The 20,341-nt window shown below is 44.5% G+C and overlaps 1 protein-coding gene across 1 annotated transcript in view; it reads right to left on the minus strand.

The window, feature by feature from the left end:
• Positions 1-20,341, minus strand: part of TRPM2 (transient receptor potential cation channel subfamily M member 2) — a 319,065-nt gene that overhangs the window by 190,004 nt on the left and 108,720 nt on the right. The gene's annotated exons all lie outside the window — the stretch shown is intronic.

Consider the following 20,341-nt stretch of genomic DNA (forward strand, 5'->3'; position numbering starts at 1 on the left):
GCGGAAGTTGTTGGGATCACATGCATTTAGATTTGGTTTTTTTAACAGTGGCTTGATTGAGGCAGTTTTTAGGTCTTCCGGGTAAATACCATGTGATAGAGAGCAGTTTATGATATCTGCTAAGGTTTTTGCTATTGTGTCCGGGATGAGAAGGAGCATTTTGGAAGGGATTTGATCAAATGGGTGAGATGATGGTTTCATTCTTTTTAACACCGTTTGTATCTCTGTGATTGTGATGGGTTCGAAGTCAATAAGCTGTATCTCTTTGTTTTGGGGAAAGTATGTGTTATCTGGAGAAGTGGTGTTTGGAGTCAGCTGATTAAGGAGATCCGATATTTTTTTGTTGAAATGAAGAGCCAGTTTGTTTGCTTTAGTCTGGGCTTGTTCGGGTGGGATATCTGGAGAGATCGGTTTAGTGAGGCTTGAAACGAAAGCGAATAAAGCCTTTGAGTCAAAGCTGAGGTGATGAATCTTCCGGGCATAGTAGTCTCTTTTGGTTTTCAACGTGGTACTTTTGTATAGATGGAGTGATCGTTTGTAGTCAGAGAGTGAGGCCGGTGAAGGGGCTTTACGCCATTTTCTTTCTTTTTGCCGAAGTAGTTGTTTGAGCTTTCGTAGTTGATCGTTAAACCAGGGTTGTCGTTTGGATGCATTGGAAGACCTTGTTTTGGTTGTCAGTGGGCAGAGAGTGTTTGCAATAGAATTAGTTATTTTGGACCAAGATTGGAGGGCAGAGTTGGGTGTAGATACATCAATGAGTGGTAGATCAGAGGTTAGAAGTTTGCTGAGGTGTTCTGAGGAGCAAGGTTTTCTGTATTGGAAAGAGGGTCTTGAGTTGAGGTTGGAGTCTGATCGAGGTATAGAAAAGCTGGTGAAGATTAGAGAGTGATCTGACCATGGGACTTTTTTACAATTTGGTTGTTTTGTGAGAGAAATACTGGTGTTTGTAAAGAGGAGATCGAGCGTGTGGCCTGCTTTGTGAGTGGGTTTGTTGATTTGTTGACTGAAACCCATCGCTGACAGTGAGGTGAGGAAAGCTTCACAGTTTGTTGAGAGGGGGACTTTGTCAACATGTAAGTTAAAGTCGCCCAGGATTATAGCAGGGGAGTCAAGATTAAGATGTAAGGTTATGGTTTCAATAATAGGTGAGGGGTCTGACTCTAGTAAGCCTGGAGGGGCATAGACTAGAAGGATTTGGAGATGTTCTGATTTGAACAATCCTAGTGCTAGTTTGGTAGTAGTACTGATTGGGTGGTGTGTGAACCTTAAGGATTTTTTTGCAGCGAGGAAGATAACCCCTCCTCTTTTTTTTTGTCTTGGGATGGAGAAGAAATCATAAGTCTGTGTTGGTAGTTGGTTGATAAGTGTGATGTCTGTGGATTTGAGCCATGTTTCTGTTATGGCGCAAAAATCTGGGGTTGTGTCCTGCAGTATGTCGTTGAGTATAAGAGTTTTGTTGGTGAGTGATTGGGCGTTGAATAGGATTATGGTAAATAGGGTGAGACCTAGGAACTGTGTTGTGGGGGAAATCATGATTGGGGTGAGTGATTTGTAGGTGCGTGGGCGGTAGTGCATTATTGTTGCTGGAGACTGGATGAGTGCTGCTGGAGACTGGATGAGTGCTACTAGGCTGGATGAGAGCTGCTGGAGTGCTGCTGGAGACTGGATGGGTGCTGCTGGAGACTGGATGAGTGCTGATGGAGACTGGATGAGTGCTGCTGGCGACTGGATGAGACTGGATGAGTGCTGCTGGAGATTGGATGAGTGCTGTTGGAGACTGGATGAGGCTGGATGAGTGCTGCTGGAGACTGGATGAGTGCTGCTGGAGACTGGATGAGTGCTACTAGGCTGGATGAGAGCTGCTGGAGTGCTGCTGGAGACTGGATGGGTGCTGCTGGAGACTGGATGAGTGCTGATGGAGACTGGATGAGTGCTGCTGGCGACTGGATGAGACTGGATGAGTGCTGCTGGAGATTGGATGAGTGCTGCTGGAGACTGGATGAGACTGGATGAGTGCTGATGGAGACTGAATGAGTGCTGCTGGAGACTGGATTATTATCCAGTCTCCAGACTGGTTATTATATATAATCATATAATGTTTTTACCATGCTCATATTTTACACCATTTGCTTTAACTATGATATGTTATTCTGTTCATTGTATTTTCCTCCTTTTCAGTTCAATGTAAGCCGGCATGATGTGCTTTAAGAATGTCGGCAAAGAAAAGCCTATAAATAAATAAATAAATAAATATAGGTTTGTCCCCCTTACATGATGTAAGTTTCCTGAATTGCCAGAAATAAAGTTGTGGTTCTATAATTCTTATAATTATGCCTTATATTAAACAGTATAGTTACTATTTTATTTTCGGTATTACTAATTTCTGTTTAATTTGCAAAAATAAAACGTATGAGTCATGAAAAAAGTGACCCTGGATTGTTACAAGCTATTTAAAATTCTCAGTTGATTAACTGTTTAGATGGAATGATATGTAAATGAAAAATCTTCAACAGAGGACATTTATTGAGAAATCTGAAGTGCTACTGATTGGCAGAAGAACATTGCTATGTGGCCACATCACTCTTTGCTGAAAACTGTATACAATTTTTTATATTTTGAGAATAGATTGAGTTTTTTTCTTCACCTGGATAAGGAATAAAATGACTTGGACTAGAATTTTCAGAGTGGAGGAGTAGCCTAGTGGTTAGATTTCAATTATAGCTATGAATTGTGGGTTAGCTAGCCAACTCCTTCTGTCTTCCGCTAATGCAGAGTACCTCCAACTTGGCTGGATTTAACTTTAACTTGTACTGCTGCAGCCAAGTTGCTACCACTTCTAAACAACTGCACACATGTTAGAAAATACACTGGGCATGTGCACATGTGTACCTAATTTTAAGTAGGGATGTACCTAGCCATGTAAATCCAGATTCTGTCATGTAATATGGGGAATTTTAAAAGGAGCATGTGCCCATGCCATTGCCAGTTTTACCAGTTCATCCACCAGTTCACCCAGTTAACAGCTAGGTCCTCCAAATTCCCCTGGTTTGATAGTCTACACTCCCCCCAGTTACCACAGACCCTTTAAACCTGTCAGAAATGGCTCTTCCTTTTTATTTTTTAATGTACATCTCCTCCACAGCAGAAGTAAACTTACTCAGCAGGGAATCTGGGCACATGCCCAGGTGCATAAGAACGTGCACATCTCTTGGCCACGCCCCCAAACACCCATGCCCCATCCTGATCAGACTACGCCCTTGCCCTGCCCTTTTTGAACACTTTTGAGATGTGTGTGCAGTGGGAGATACATGTGTATCTGGGTGACTTTAAAAATTCAGTGGGCACGCGCAAGCCCGACTAGTGTATGTAACTCCCAATTATGGCATGCTCTGGGAGGTAAATTTTCAAAACATTACACACGACGGACCAATTTTCAAAGGCCCGGCCATGCACGTAAATCCCCGGGATGTGTCTAAGTCCCAGGGCCTCGGGAAAGGGGTGGGGGTGGTCCAGGGATGGGGTGAGGCGTGGCTAGAGGTATCCGGCACAGCGGCCATTTGCCGCTGTGTCGGGGGATCGCATGCTGGCAAGGTGCCAGCACGCGCAACTTGCTCCTGCCTCGAGGCAGGAACAAATGGTAAGACAAGGATTTGGGGAGGGGGGGTTAGGATAGGGCTAGGGGGTGGGAAGGTTAGGGAAAGGGGTAGGAAGGTTAGTATAGGGGGTAGGGATGTTCCCTCCCAGGCCACTCCTAAATTGGAGCAGACTGGGAGGGAACTGCAGAAGGCTGTGGGTGTTGGCGCATGCAGGTTGCACAAATGTGCACCCCTTTGCATGCGCGACCCCCGATTTTATAAAATCGTGTGTTCATGTGTGCGTGCCGAGTGCACATGGATGCGTGTGCGCAAGTTTTTAAAATCTACCCCTATCTACCCCTGGGCTTTTAAAATTCACCTTTAAGCTGTGCAAATTGGCTGCTGTGACATGATCAGTTTTATAACAATTTGACTTTTTATTTTTTAGTTTGCAGTATTTGAAACAAGAATTAATTTGAATTTTTTGTTTTTTTTTCCTCCATGCCCATCAGCATACTTGACGTATTTAATGTCATGTTATTATCAGGAGGAGTCTTCTTATAGTCCAGTGTCTTTCAGCATTGTGATAGCCAAGATGGACAATTTTTGAGATCTTGTTTGGGTCCGTTTTTGAACATCAGCAATGCAGATAAATGTGAAGACCTTATGAACCCTTTCACTTATTCATCTCCTGAAGCAGTTGCAGGATGAAACATTAGCTGATGTCAGAAACTTTTAGCATCATGGACTGGGTTCAATGAATTTGGAGACTTCTCATTAGGCTCATTAGGCTTGTCTTTTGAATATGGTTACCATTTTATTTGCAAAGAAAAACTACAAATTTACTGTAGATGAATGATTGAGAAGACCAGTGGCAGTCCTTAGAGACCCTACATCTGGTTTGCTGACACCCATTGATATAGATTGTTCTCTTGAGTTTCTTCTGTTAATACATTTATGATTTATCTAGTGTGTTTAGTTATTTAATTTTTCTTTTTTCCACCTCTCTATTTTTTTTCCTTATGCATCATTTACCATCATTACTAGCAATGGGAAAAAACTTTGACCCATGATTTTCAAATAGGTTAAAGAGATAGGATCCAGCTTACATGTTGTTGGTCTAACCTCCTGGAGCAGTTTCTGAATATCCAACATTGAGGTGAATTTTCAAAACTTTACACATGTAAAAATTAGTATATAGACACATAAGTAACTTCTATTCACGTATTCCGTATTATATAAAGGTAAAAAATACGTGGGTATTTTCACTTGTGTGTCTATGTCCCTTCAGTATAAACATTATCAAAGCAGAGAAATATAAAGATAACTGGTATAAGATCAAGCAAGCAACAATGAACTGGAAATTTGAACAATTCAAAACACTGTAAAGAACCGCTCTTACATATATATCTTTCGGGTAGATACTTCCGGTGCCTTAAAATTCTGAAAGGAAGCAACTACATCCAAAATGCTGTGAATGAAGAAAACTTTGAGCGGACGAATCAAATGCAGCAAGGGAGGGAGTCTGGACTGATCCGTGGTACTTCAGGAACGAAAATTAGCGGGTAAGAACCAATTTTCCTTTCCCTGCATGTACCCGGATCAGTCCGGACAGTGGGATGTACCAAATCTTCCCTAAGTAGGGTGGGACCGAGATAGTCCTGCTCGAAGCACCTGCCTGCCGAAGGAGCCAAACACTGGCGCTTGGACATCGAGACGATAATGTTGAGCAAAGGTAGCTGCTCTGCATATTTCCTGTGGTGAAACCAACTGACTCTCCACCCAAGAGGTAGCCTGTGAACGCAAAGAATAGGCTAAGCCCTCTGGGTCCAGCCGACCCAGACAGATATACACCGATGCAATCGCCTTTTAGCCATCAAGCAATAGTAGCTTTAGAAACCTTATTTCCCTTATTGGGTCCGCACCACAAGACAAAGAGATGATCAGTGACACAGAACTCGTTTGTGATCTCTAAATATTGCAGTAGAACTCTCTTTACATCCAGTCTCCGGAGGTCTCCACCTGGCGTGCTGGCAATATCCTCTGAAGAAAAAGCCGGAAGCTCTACGGACTGATTTATGTGGAAGGAGGAAACAACGTTCGGTAAGAAGGACGGGACTATTTTGAGGGAAACACCCGTATCAGAAAAACAAAGAAAGGGTTCCCTACAGGACAAAGCTTGGAGCTTGGACACTCTCCTGGCCAAGCAAATAGAGACAAGAAATTCCATTTTGAGAGATCTTTAAGAGTAGCCTGCCGAAGAGGCTTGAAGGGTGCCTCACAGAGAACTTAAAGCACCAAATTAAGGCTCCTCGACGGACAAGTAGCCCGGACAGGCGGGTTGAAATGCTTGGCACCCTTGAGGAACCGAATGATGTCCGGATGGGTTGCCACCGCGTAACCATCGACCCTCCCTAGGAGGGAACCGAGAGCCGAGACCTGCACCCGCAAGGAACTGAAGGACAAACCCTTCGAGAGGCCATTCTGAAGAAAAGAGAGAACCTGATACATCGGAGCCTTGCATGCCGGTATACCGGACTCGGCACACATATTCTCAAACACTCTCCAGACCTGGATATAAGCGAGAGGGGTAGAAGTTTTACGTGCCTGTAACAACGTAGATATAACTTCCTCCTTGTAACCTTTCTTCTTCAGTCACCGCTGCTCAAAAGCCAGGCTGCTAGACAAAAGCGATTTGCCCGATTGAAAAATACAGGACCTTGGCGCAGCAGGTTTGGTAGGTGACCCAAGTAAAGAGGACCCTTGCTTGCAAGGTCTGCAAATCATGGCCTCTGTGAAGCTACAAGAATGACAGGCCCTTTGTGAAGTTCTATCTGTCTGAGCACTTTTCCCACTATTATTTATTTAAATACTGATATTTGATCTGAGATATCACATTGGTTTACATTCAGGTACTGTAGGTATTTCCCTATCCCCAAAGGGCTTACAATCTAAGTTTGTACTGGAGGCAATGGAGGGTAAAGTGACTTGCCCAAGGTCACAAGGAGCAACAGTGGGACTTGAACCCTGATCTCCTGGTTTGTAGCTCACTGCTCTAACCTCTAGGCTATTCCTCCTCCCTACTAGAGGCCAGCATGGGAACACATAAAGAAGAATGTCGGGAGGACCAGGGCATCCACGCCCTCCGAACAATGCTCTCTTCTGTGGTTGAAGAACCTGGGAGCTTTTGCATTTCCCAGAGTGGCCATCAGATTCAAGTGGGGAGCTCCCCACTCGCGCACGACAGATCCATCGCCTCTTCGGACAACTCCCACTCTCCGGGGTCTAGATGTTGATGACTGAGGAAGTCGGCTTGAACACTCTCCTTCCCCGCAATGTGGGAGGCCGCCACACGATCCAGATGGCGCTCCACCCAGGAGAGAAGCTTGCTGGCTTCCAACGCTACCAGACGACTTTGGTGCCGCCCTGGAGATTGATGTAAGCTACTGTGGTGGCGTTGTCAGAGAGGACTCGTACAGTCTTGCAGCAGACCAGGGGTAGGAAGGATTTGAATGCCAGATGAACCACTCAAGCCTCCGGACGATTGATGAGCCACTGGGATTGAACTGAGGTCCACAGGCCCTGGGTAGACTGATTCTGACATACCGCTCCCCAGCCGGAGAGGCTGGCATCCGTCATAACAATAATTCACTGGGGAGTCTGCAGGGGTATGCCCTCTAGAAGGTGAGCTAGCAAAAGCCATCACTGCATGCTGGCCTGGTAGAGTCGGAGAACGGTAGGGGTGTCTGAAACTCCTCCGAAACCGGCTTACAGCGGGCCACTAAAGCTTTCTGTAACGGACACATATGCGCAAAAGCCCAGGGAACCAAATCAATAGTTGAAGCCATAGTGCCCAGAACTTGAAGGTAGTCCCAGGCCGTGGGCACCGAGAGGGATAGCAGATTTTGCACTTGATCCATGAGTTTGAGCGCCCGAGACTCGGGCAGCAACACCTTGCCCACTTGGGTGTCAAAGCATGCTCCCAGGAATTCCAGAACCTGAGAGGGCTGAAGGTTGCTCTTGGAGAAGTTGACTATCCACCCGAGGGAAGTGAGCAACATCAAGACTCTGTCAACCGCTGTCTTGCAGAGTGACTCTAACTTCACCAGAATGAGCCAGTTGTCCAGGTAAGGATGGACTAGGACTCCATCCTGGTGTAGAGCGGCCGCCACCACCACCATGACCTTGGTAAAAGTGTGCAGCACGGTGATGAGACCGAAAGGGAGTGCCCGAAACTGGAAGTGTTGCCCCAGGATGCTGAAACAGAGATACTTCTGATGCTTCTGGCGGATCAGGATATGAAGGTAGGCCTCTGTCAGGTCGAGAGAGGCCAGAAATTCGCCCGAGCGAACTGCCGCAATAACCGCCCTCAGGGTCTCCATTCGGAAATGGGGAACCTTGAGGGCTCGATTGACTCTCTTGAGGTCCAGAAGGGGGCGAAAAGAGTCGTCTTTTTTGGGCATGACGAAGTAGATGGAATACTGGCCAGACTCCTGTTCCCAGAGAGGGACCGGGACTATGGCTCCGAGCTCTTGCAGATGGACAAGAGTCTGACATACCACTGGGCGCTTCCGACTTCCACAGGGGGAGACTAGGTAGCGGTCAGGGAGGTCCCGAGAAAATTCTAACACGTAGCCTTTTTTTGATCACATCAAGGACCCACTGATCCTTCGTAATCTTGACACATTCTTCGAGAAACAGGTACAGACGTCCACCTATGCTGGGAACGGAGGAATGGGCCGGCAGTATTTCATTGTGAGGAGGACTTTGCGGCCCAGCCTTGGAGGTTACCGTCCCGGAAGGGCCATCGGCCACGAAAGAAATGAGACCACGACTGTGATCTGGTGGAGGTACCTCTCTGAAAAGACCCCCGCATTCTGGTGTTATATCAGCGCTGCCCTCTGAAATGAGAGTGCAAGGGAAAAAAGGACTTAGACTGCTTAGGACGGTCCTCAGGCAGCTTATGAATCTTGCTGTCTCCCAGAGATTTTATAAGCTGTTCAAGGTCCTCACCAAAAAGCAGTTTACCCTTGAAGGGAAGCGTGCCCAACTGTGACTTTAGAGGAAGGATCTGCTGACCAATTCCACAACCAGAGAAGTTATCTGGCCGACACCGCTGAAATCATAGCTCTGGCCTGCACCTGGAGTAAGTCATAGAGGGCATCGGCCCCGTATGCCATCGCAGCTTCCAGCTGCTCTGCCTGTTCCGCCTCTGCAGAAGGGAGGTCCTGGGTGCTGAGTAATTGTTGAACCCACCTGAGACTTGCCCGCTGCATGAGACTGCTACAGACTGTCGCCCAGACGCCTAAAGCCAGGACCTACTGAATCTGCTTGAGATGCAGTTCCAGTTTGCAATCCTGAGTATCTTTCAACATCGTAGCTCCCACCACCGGGATGGTTGTTTGCTTGGTGACTGTGGAGACCGAAGCATCCACCTTGGGAACTTTTAGCATCTCAAGGCATTGGTCAGGAAGGGGATAGAGTTTATCCATTGCCCTACCCACTCGGAGGCCTGATTCAGGGGACTCCTATTACTGGAGGAGAAGCTGCATGAGAATGGACTGGAAATGGATCGTATGTGGAGGAGCCCTAAGTCCTGCCAGGACAGGGTCCATGTTCCCGGGAGTAGAGGGAGAAGAGGATTCTTCAGGTGGGACATCAATCCCCAGCTCATCTAGCACAAAAGGGATGAGCGGATCTAGCTCTTCTCTTTTGAACAACCTGAGGACCCGCGGGTCATCCCCCTCAATAGGTGGATTTGGAAGAAGTAAATCTGTATCCACATCAGGATCAGGGGTAGGAGAAGGCTGGGGAGGGTCAGGGGGAGTTGGAACACTCGGTACGGTCTGGACCCTGACTGAGCCCTGCGGGTCTGGAACCTTAGGAGGCTGGGGGGGGGGATACCTGAGGAAGATTTGCTGGGGGGGGGGATCTGGAGAGGGATCATCCTCTTCCTGCAGGCTAGCTAAATAGGATTTGTGCATGAGAAGCACAAATTCAGAAGAAAATCGAGGTTTAGCTTTCTTAGGTATTAGGGGAGGAGGAACTAAAGCAGGAGGGTCAGGGACCCCATCCAGGGAGTCCACAGGACTTAAATCAGGTGGCAAATCTATAAAATCCGGCTCCCCTCCCCCCTGAAGCCCCAATTCTACTGTGAAAGCAGAGCTCAAAATGGCCACCATTCCCGCGGATTTTAGAGTGGGAGGCGGCCTAGAGACACGTTTAGGAGCCTGACCGTGGGCTGCTGACCTCGCCACCACCGGGAGAGCCACGAGGCGGTCTCCCAGCAGGCCAGGCAACCCGCTGAACATGGCATGATGAGAGGAAAAATGCCGCGGCAAAATTAATAAACAGATGAGCCTGGCTGCAATCTCAAGCAAGAGCAGGAGAGTGAACCCTGCTATGCTGCCTCCCTGTCAGAGCCCAGCAAACGCGGGTAAGCTGCTGCAAAGTCAAAATTAGGCTCTTTATCCGCTGTGAAGCTGCTTTTTTTTTTTTTTTTTAAATAGCAGAGGTATCTTTTTTCTTCCCTGCACCAGGACCCGAGGTATTAGACTTCTCAAGGGTCAAAGCAGCCAGAGAGGGGGAGTGACTGGACCACCAGTTTCACCCCAAGCCAGGCAGAAGGTCACCGGGGAGGAATCCTAGGCTGAACAATCAAGGGGCAAGCTATCCTAGGACCCTGCAAGAGCGAGGAGACAGAACTGTCTCCCTTAAGGAACAGGTTTTGACTTATAACAAGAAACGTTAATCAGCTTTCTTTTTTTTTTTTTTTATTAACAAATGAGATCCTGAAAAGTTAGGAAGAGAAAAATCTCCCTGAGAGAAGAAATTTAGGAAGAGAGGGAACCGCAGGTTCAACTGCCTGCATCTGCTGGAGACAGAGAAATACTGAAGGGACACAGGGTGAACACTGTCTTGATATGGATACCCTTTCAGTTTTTCTCTGTCTCCATCTGCTGGACAGGAGGCTCAACCCACTGTCTGGACTGATCCGGGTACGTACAGGGAATGAGGTGAATTTTCAAAACTTTACACGTGTAAAAATTAGTATATAGACACATAAGTAACTTCTATTCACCTATTCCGTATTATATAAAGGTAAAAAATAGGTGGGTATTTTCACTTTTGTGTGCACATATATGCACGTAAAAAGGGGCATTCTGGAGCAGGGTCAGCACTTATGCACATAAGTTGCTATTTTAAAAGACAAACACGCACATTTGCCAACTTACTTGATTTTTTTGCACCTGCTAATTGTCCAGACTACGTGATATTAAATGTGCTTATTGTGTAGTACGGAATGGGTGGGAGGTCTGGGTGAACTGGGGGTGTGGAAATTTCATATAAAAACTGGCCATTATGAAATTCCTTATCAAGCCCAAACTCTTAGCTCTGTATTATACTGTCTGAATGTATACAAAAATATTTTTAAAAGCAAGAACCAAAAATAGGTTGCCATTCTACTTCCTTTATTTCTGTTCAGATGCATGAACTCTCATAAAAAAAAAGGCCATCATCAAAATCAGGAAGCTGTTCTGGTCCAGTGTCGCAGTTTTAATTTTTATATATGCTGAATAGATCATAATAATAAGCATTCAATAAATCAGTTGGGAATATTTAATACTATATTTAAATCTTCATTAGCTTCCTGTGACTAATATTTAATATAAGCTTATGTGTTGCCTATGTGATCTAATGGTCAATTTTAAGAGGTAAACAGCTTTAAGTATTGCTATATATGGTAATACCCTGGATACCAAACATTATACATTTATTTATCCTAGCATGTGCTAGCTACACGTCATCTTTGGTTCACTTGTCTTATGTGATTAAATGAGGAAGTTTCTTTTACTGTGTCAGCCACAAAGCATCAATACAGGAGAGATTCTAACCAGAGAATCCCTCTAGATTACTGGTGTATGTTAGTTTGCTCTTTAGCCTACTTTGTCACATGTCCTGCCTCAATCTATATTGTCTAACTAAACAGAGCAGTCTCAAAATTTACAACTGTCTGCACAACTAATAAAGGATGTCCTTTCGTGGATTACAAACTGGTTAAAAGACAGGAAACAGAAAGTAGGATTAAATGGTCAATTTTCTCAGTGGAGGGGGGTAGCAGTAGAGTGCCTCAGGAATCTGTACTGGGACCCATGCTTTTCAATATATTTATAAATGATCTGGAAAGGAAAACAATGGAGTGAGGTAATCAAATTTGCAGATTATACAAAATTATTCAGAGTAGTTAAATCACAAGCAGAATGTGATAAATTGTAGGAGGACCTTGTGAGACAAATGGGCATCCAAATGGCAGATGACATTTAATATGGATAAGTGCAAGGTGATGCATATAGGGAAAAATAACCCATGCTATAGTTATAGGATGTTAGGTTCCATATTAGGAGCTACCACCCAGGAAAGAGATCTAGGTGTCATAGTGGATAATACATTGAAATCATCGGCTCAGTGTGCTGTGGCAGTCAAAAAAGCAAACAGAATATTAGGAATCATTAGGAAGGAAATGCTGAATAAATTGGAAAATGTCATAATGCCTCTGTATCGCTCCATGGTGAGACCGCACCTTGAATACTATGTACAATTCTGGTCACTGCATCTCAAAAAAGGTATAGTTGCAATGGAGAAAGTACAGAGAAGGGCGACCAAAATGATAAAGGGGATGGAACAGGTCCCTTATGAGGAAAGACTAAAGAGGTTAGGGATATTCAGCTTGGAGAAGAGACAGCTGAGGAGGGAAATGATAGAGGTGTTTAAAATCGTGAGAGGTCTAGAACGGGTAAATGTGAATCGGTCTACGGGAAACTCCATGAAGTTAGCATGTAGCACATTTAAAACTAATCAGAGAAAATTCTTTTTCACTCAATGCACAATTAAAACTCTGGAATTTGTTGCCAGGGGATGTGGTTGGTGCAGTTAATATAGCTGGGTCTAAAAAAGGTTTGGATAAGTTCTTGGAGGAGAAGTCCATTACCTGCTATAAGAACATAAGAACATGCCATACTGAGTCAGACCAAGGGTCCATCAAGCCCAGCATCCTGTTTCCAACAGTGGCCAATCCAGGCCACAAGAACCTGGCAAGTACCCAAAAACTGTCTATTCCGTGTTACCGTTGCTAATGGCAGTGGCTATTCTCTAAGTGAACTTAATAGCAGGTAATGGACTTCTCCTCCAAGAACTTATCCAATCCTTTTTTAAACACAGCTATACTAACTGCACTAACCACATCCTCTGGCAACAAATTCCAGAGTTTAATTGTGTGTTGAGTAAAAAAGAACTTTCTCCGATTAGTTTTAAATGTGCCCCATGCTAACTTCATGGAGTGCCCCCTAGTCTTTCTACTATCCAAAAGAGTAAATAACCGATTCACATCTACCCGTTCTAGACCTCTCATGATTTTAAACATCTCTATCATCTCCCCCCTCAGTCGTCTCTTCTCCAAGCTGAAAAGTCCTAACCTCTTTAGTCTTTCCTCATAGGGGAGATGTTCCATTCCCCTTATCATTTTGGTAGCCCTTCCCTGTACCTTCTCCATCGCAATTATATCTTTTTTGAGATGCGGCGACCAGAAAATAGCCACAGCTATTACTAGCAGCAGTGGCATGGGATTGGCTTAGTTTTTGGGTACTTGCCAGGTACTTGTAGCCTGGATTGGCCACTGGTGGAAACAGGATCCTGGGCTTGATGAACCCTTGGTCTGAACCAGTATTTCATTTTCTTATGTTCTTAGGAATTCAAAACTAGAATCCCTGAAATTTACGATGGGGATTTGAGGATGAAGAAGTAAGAGGATCTCAATCAACTGAAGAAGGCCTGAGTGAACTAGAGGAGTAATTATTAAACTGGTTAATCTCCCTGACATGCACATGTTATAAAATTGTCCGATTTAAGGGATGAGAAGTGAGGGGTGGGGGTAATAGAATATAGAACTATAAAAAATGGAAAGAGTTTATCAACTTTTTGTGACTGTTTAAATCTGGCAATTGATTTGCAATCTATTGAATTTATCTAATCTCTCAGATTTTAAAAAGCATTTAAATACTTAAAACTGGGTTTTATTTGAATAAATGCATTTTACTTGAGTAAGTGGGCTTTTGAAAATTGCTACAACATGTGCCACTGAATTGTCCATAGGATTTACTCGCGAAAGAGCACTTTACCGAGTAAATGGCTTTTGAAAATTGCTCTGATAGTATATTACATTTACATGCGTAACTCCTTTGAAAATTCACCTGTTATTGTTTAATAAAGATGTTGAAAGTAAAACTGGCCAATTTACGTTAGAAAATCCGGATTTATGTATGTAAATCCTACTTTACTTTCACGTGTAAAATATAAGCACATATATTTTTAAAACAGGAAAAGTATGTGCCTTCAATGCATTGATATATATGGTTTCAATGCACTGCATGTATTTGTGCATAAGCATACATATGCGCATATGTTGGACAATAAAGTTAATGTGTATTTTATAATACGCGTAAATATTATACACTCAGGTTATAAAATACTATGGGCAAACTACATGCGACCATTTAAGTACATATATTCCAACTCGTACATTTGTTTGAAAGTTATCTTCATTGTTTTTCTGATTGTAAAAAATTTCTTCCTTTATGATGGCACTTTTCCTCTCCTATTCCTTAGACTGATTGCATTCTAACTCCCCTCCTTTTCCCCATAAAGTGGAGCTTCTCATCCCATTACTTGGGACACACAAAGTCAGTTGATTTTTCAGGACATACACAATGAATATATATGAGATGTTTGCATGCACTACCTCCATTGTATTCAAATCTATCTCATTCATATTCATTGTGGATTTCCTGAAATCCTGACTGGCTAAGCATATCCCAAGGACTGAGTTGGGAACCACTGCCATAGCAGCCTGCCTCCATGCTCCCTTCAGCTTGACTTGAATTTTGTTATGGTTATGAGGTGTTGGAGTGGACTCTTGGGCACTGCAGTGATGACCACTCCCACGGGGAGGAGCCCCATGAGGAACCACAGTACTAGGCCAGACTCTATACACACAGACTCAGAAAAGTTGAATTTATTATACAGCTCAATGGTATTGCCTAGGGAGCAGGCAGCAGTGTAGGTAACCCAGTAGTAGTAGTAGTCCAGGGGTCCTCAGCAGAGGAGACCAGTCCCACACTCGAATAGAGGATAGGCAACGCAGGGTAGCCGAGGAAGGTCCCGGATGAAGACTCCCAATGCTGAAGCTGAAGGTGAGACTGACTGACAGGGTAGTAGTCACTGAAGTGGGTAGCTGTATTGATGAACTTCCTGGCAAGCAGAAGTAGATCAGTAGTAGGCACTAGAGTAGGGAGAGCAAGCCCTTGAGGAGCGAGTACCCGATATCCCAGATAGGTACCTGAAAGAGAGCATAAGGGCCCCCGAGGAGCAGTACCCAAGTTAGCGATGAATTACCCTGAAGGGAAGAGAGAGAGCTTCCTGCAGCAGCTTAGATCAGAGGCATTCCAATCCTTGCTAACTCACCGGAAGATAGGAAGTTGCAGCCTAAATACCCCCACAGAGGTGGGTAACTTCTGGGGCTGACCCAGGTATGTCCCGCGCTGGCCCCTTTAAAGAAAGGGTTTTCATCGCTGCGCATGTCTAAGCGACGTCAGGGGGCGGGGCTTCGGCAGCATTCCTGCCACGGAGAAAGGCTTCTTGGCCTCGTGGCAGGCCCTAGGGGGTACAGGCATACTGTCCACACTCGTTTCAGCATCTCCGGGGCTGATGGCCCGCCGAGGAAATGGATGAGCATGGTCGAACATGGCCTCCATGGTCGAACAGCGTAACAGTACCCCCTCTTCAAGGAACCTCTCTAATGGGTTGCCGTCACCTGTTGTCCAGTCCACTTCATCCTCTGTAATCCAGTTCTGTTCGCTGTCATAGGAATCCAAGCTGTGTGTCTCCGTAGCATACAAGGAGGAAGGTCTCTCCAGTGTCTCTTGCACGGAATTTACAGAGTTCAGGATAATTGATGATGATACCGCGGAATCCCCTCAAGCATTCTTCTGCTGCAAAAGAGCATGTAAATGCTGGATTTCCTGTTCCTTACAAGCTAGTATGGCTAGTAGGCTATGTGTGGCTTGTCCATGAGACTTCAGCAGTTCCTCGTTCTCCGAAGTCTTGTGGTTCAACTGTTCTTTTAACTGCAAGCACATCTAGTGGAATAAGTAGCCTGAAGATTCGGCCCTCCTGGGGTCCCACTCGACTCTCCCCTGGGGAAGTATAGGTTCTGATACGACCGTAGCCATCTTCTTGGACCGAGATGGTTCAGGAATTTCAAAGCAGGTTCCCGCACAGTGAGGTCCCCACTGAATCTGGTCAGAAGAAGACCAGTCGAACTGAGGCTGGTGTCTCTGTAACCAAGGTAACCCTAGAATTATAGGGCTCATAGCCTTGGGTAGGACAAAAAAGAAAAGGCGCTCAACGTGACACGTTCTGATCCTTAATGACAACGGTTGAGTGATCCGTGTGACTTCACCCAGAAGAGGATTCCCATGTACAGACGAGAGAACCAATGGGGGTTCCCACTGGCGAGGTGAAGAGACCATAATGATCCACAAGGTCCTACCGGATAAAGTTTGCCTCAGCACCCTAGTCCACCAGAGCATGAGAGGAAACGCTGGTGGCGGACAGTTCCACTGACGTGGGCAAAAGAAAGAGAGGTGAACCTGTAGCAAGACCGAGGGTTATAACTTCAGTCAACTTTTGACAAAGTGGCATCGACCTTTGGAGCAAGAGTGGAGAAGCAGAAGGTCCACCATTACCAGAAGAGATGCAGTCATGGACGCCGAAACTTGGGTCTGACCCAGTTGCATTGGTTCTTCGGTAGGAAATAAAGGCTCCTTGGGCTGGAAGAGTGAGTCCGAAAGATGCCCTCGTCGCCTTTTATGGGCCTCCCGGGCCCGTTCTTGTAACCTCTGGTTGATCCTCCCTGTGAGGTTAATAAGTCCCTCCAGAGAAGCGGGAAGCTCCCGTGCTGCTAGTTCGTCCTTAATCTGTGGAGATAGGCCCTCCAAAAATATGGTATTTAAACTGTTCCCCTGCCAGTTTAATACTGTAGCCATAGTGCAGAATTCTATAGCATATTCACTTAGGGTTCGAGAGCCCTGTCGAAGATGAAGGAGGTCCGCATCCATAGCTGGCAGCCGGCCGTGCTCCTCGAACACCTGTTTGAAGGCGGAAACAAACTGAGGCAGGTCAGATAGCAGAGGATCGGAGCACTCCCATAAGGTTGTAGCCCAAGCCAGGGCTTTGCCATCTAATAGGGAGAGGATAAAGGTCTTCTTAATCAATTCATTCGGAAACAGTGATGGTTATAGGGTAAAGTGCATATGGCACTGGTTTAAGAACTCCTGACAGCGGTTAGGATTCCCAGAATAACGTGGGCGATTAGGCAGTGAAATTGCTGTTTGATGGGCTCCAGGGGCCACTGGTGAAGCAGCTGGTGTGGGAGAATTTATGTCTAACTTCTTCAGAAGGTCCTGGCGGAGAGTCAGACGATGGACATCCACCATTACTAATTCAACAGAGGTCTGAAGACTTTGAACCCTCTGAGCACTTTCAAATCTTCAGCTTTCGAATCCAATCGAGCATTCCGTTGGTCAACAGAGGAAGATAATGCTTCCAGGAACCTTTGTTGTTCTTGACTCTTTTGGGCCAGGCCAGTAGGAAGGCTTCTCGGCCTCGTGGCAGGCCCTAGGGGGCACAGGCATACTGTCCACCCTCGCTTCAGCATCTCCGGGGCTGACGGCCAGCCGCGGAAGTGGGTGAACACGGTCAACCACGGCCTCCATGGTCGAACAGTGTAACAAATTTACTCTTATCTCAGTACTATCTAGGAATGTGAATCAGGTGCCCAATCGTTCCTGCTTTCGGGTTCGTCTGGCTGCGGGAAAATCTCGTTTTCCTGCAGATCCCCGTTTTTGTTTTTTTCGTGAAAAATCAGTTTTCGGGTTAGTGCTTGCTAACTCATGTTAGAGTGCACTAACAAAAAATAGCAAAAAGTAACAATATAACAAAAATAAACGATTTTTATGAAAATTCAGAGGGAAAAGTGATCGTTTCTTTTTTATCTGATATATAGCGAATTTAGAAATATCGTACAATATTTCAATTCATTAGAAAAATGATTCACATCCCTAGTACTATCCCATCTGACCATTTCACTAGCCTATGTAGCAGGTGAGCTTGGTTCTAGTTCTTTCCCCTTACATAAAATTTCCTGATTCCTGAAACTATCCTAACCTTGGTTCCTCACTAACCCCCATACATGCTCTAAACTCTAAACTGTCTGATTTTCTCTTTGAAAAAAATCCATAAAATCTTCACAAGATAATGACCCAACAATAACCTCCCCTCCCTAGCTTCCTTCACTGCCAGAGTTCTAACAGCTTAAAACAGTTTAGCTGCATGATTGCTTGCAGAAGTCAGCTGGCTGGAAATAAATTGTTTTTAGCCTCCGTACAGGCAGCCCTATAGATCTTTGCTTGATCTCTACAACTGATCAAATTCTGAGATAACTTAGACACCTCCCCTATGCTTCATCTGGTGAAATGTGTATTTCAACACTCCCAGCTTCTTATTAAATCAAGGAGATTTTGCTGGTTTTGCCCAATAACCACTCTATGATGATCAATTGTCAAAAATCTCCCTTAAGGAGATATTCCTACAACCAACTCCTTCCATAAATGGGAGGACTTCCATCCTATTGTGTTCAATCTTATTAAATTCCTTCTCTAAGATTTCAATATCTTGGCAAAAATTTCTGGAAGTCATTTTAATATTCATAGCAGACACAGAACTGGGTGGACTATAAAGCGAGGAAGATACCAAGAAATAGTCAGACCAGACAATGGCTATGATCTAATACTGTCTTCCAGAATATATTCCAGATCTGACACACATATTATATCTAATAAATGGCCTGCCAAGGGCATTTGTATCTTGACATATTAGCATAGCCCAAGCCCTTGCATTTCAGCCTACAGAAGGATGATAATTTTCAAACCAGTGCGCGAGCGCACTTTGGCGCATATGCATTAGTGTGTGCCCATATACGCAGGCATTATAAAATAGCCTGGCCACAAGCACATGTGTGCCTAGTTTTAAATGGTTGCACGCCTAGGCACACAAATCCCGATTCTACCGTGAAAGTCAGGGTATTTTATAACGGGCACACCATTGTCAGATTCACCAGTTCAGCCACCAGTTTATCCATTTAAGAGCTAGGTCCTCCAAAACTACCTGGTTTGATAGCCTATACTCTCCCCAGTTACCCCAGTCCCTTTAAACTCTACATAAATAGCTAATTTATTTTATTTTTTTAATTTACACATTTCTTGGTCATCCCCTAAAATGCCCATGCCCCACCCAGATTATGTTAAATTCAAAAAGGAAATGTCACATCAGAAAAACTTTATATTGAATCACCGATTCCCAAAATGTACCAAAATATTTTTGTTGTTATTTAATTTTGTTTTAGCCGCATCATCAAGCCTGACAGCGTGTTCTCTGTAAATTCAAAACGAGAGCCGCCCGGACCTCTAATCATTTGCGGCAGAAGTTGTATCTATGTTTAGTCTTTTTTTTCTTTCAATTTTCTTTCTTTCAATTTTACAATCTTTTTAAATTTTTTGTTTATATTTAAGCTTCAATTCAATGGCACTGCTGATGTCAAAATTATATTGATTTTAAATCAAGCTCACCACCCAGATTATGCCCAGACCACACCCTTTTTTGAAATCAAGTGAGATGTGTGTGTAGCTAGACATACGCATGCATCTGGGTGGCTTTTAAAATTCAGTCGGCGCATGTAAGCCTGACTTGTGAGCTCATCCCCTAATTTATGCGCGCACCGGATTTTTTAAATTCATCTAATAATGAGCAATACCGTCCTTCAATACAATTAAAAATCCCTCATCTTACACCCAAAATTTTGATTATAAATCCTCTTGGGTAAGAAAATACCTACAGTACCTGAATTATAACTTGACTTGAGCTTGGATTTGGAAAAGGTGAGTAATTAAATCTATATTCCAAATCCTATAATAACTTTAGGGGTAACTATAATAATACAATAATATTTGTATTTCAAGGCTGCCTTTCCAAGTTTAGTTCAAGGCTGTTTACAACATTTTTTCAGCAATGATAAATCTCTGCCCTTACAATCTAAGGGCCTGATTTTAAAAAGCATTTACTCAAGTAAAACTGGGTCATGCTCGAGTAAATGCACTTTACTCGAGTAAGTGGGAGTTTGAAAATTGCTACAATATATACCATTGAATTGTCCATAGGATTTACTCACGTAAGTGCACTCTTCGTGAGTAAATGGCTTTTGAAAATTGCTATGATAGTATGTTACATTTACGCGCGTAAATGCTTTGAAAATTGTCTCCAAAGATGGTAACTTTCAAACCAGGGTGCGGGCAGACATTGGCGCAGGGGCATGGCCATTTTATAACATGCAGGCGTATATGTGTGCATGTTATAAAATAGCCCAGCTGCATGTACATGTGCGACAAATTTTAAGTGGACGCACAAATCCCTTTTCAACCGCATAAGTTGGGGGATTTTAAAAGGGGCTTGCGCCCACGCCATTGCCAGTTTACCAGTTCATCCACCAGTTCACCCAGTTAACAGCTAGGTCCTCCATACCCCCCCCCTGGTTTGATAGCCTAAACTCCCCCCAGTTACTCCAGACTCTTTAAACCCCTCAAAAATGGTTTGATAGT

The sequence above is a fragment of the Rhinatrema bivittatum genome, chromosome 6 (genome assembly GCF_901001135.1).
Source record: "Rhinatrema bivittatum chromosome 6, aRhiBiv1.1, whole genome shotgun sequence".
NCBI lineage: Eukaryota > Metazoa > Chordata > Amphibia > Gymnophiona > Rhinatrematidae > Rhinatrema > Rhinatrema bivittatum.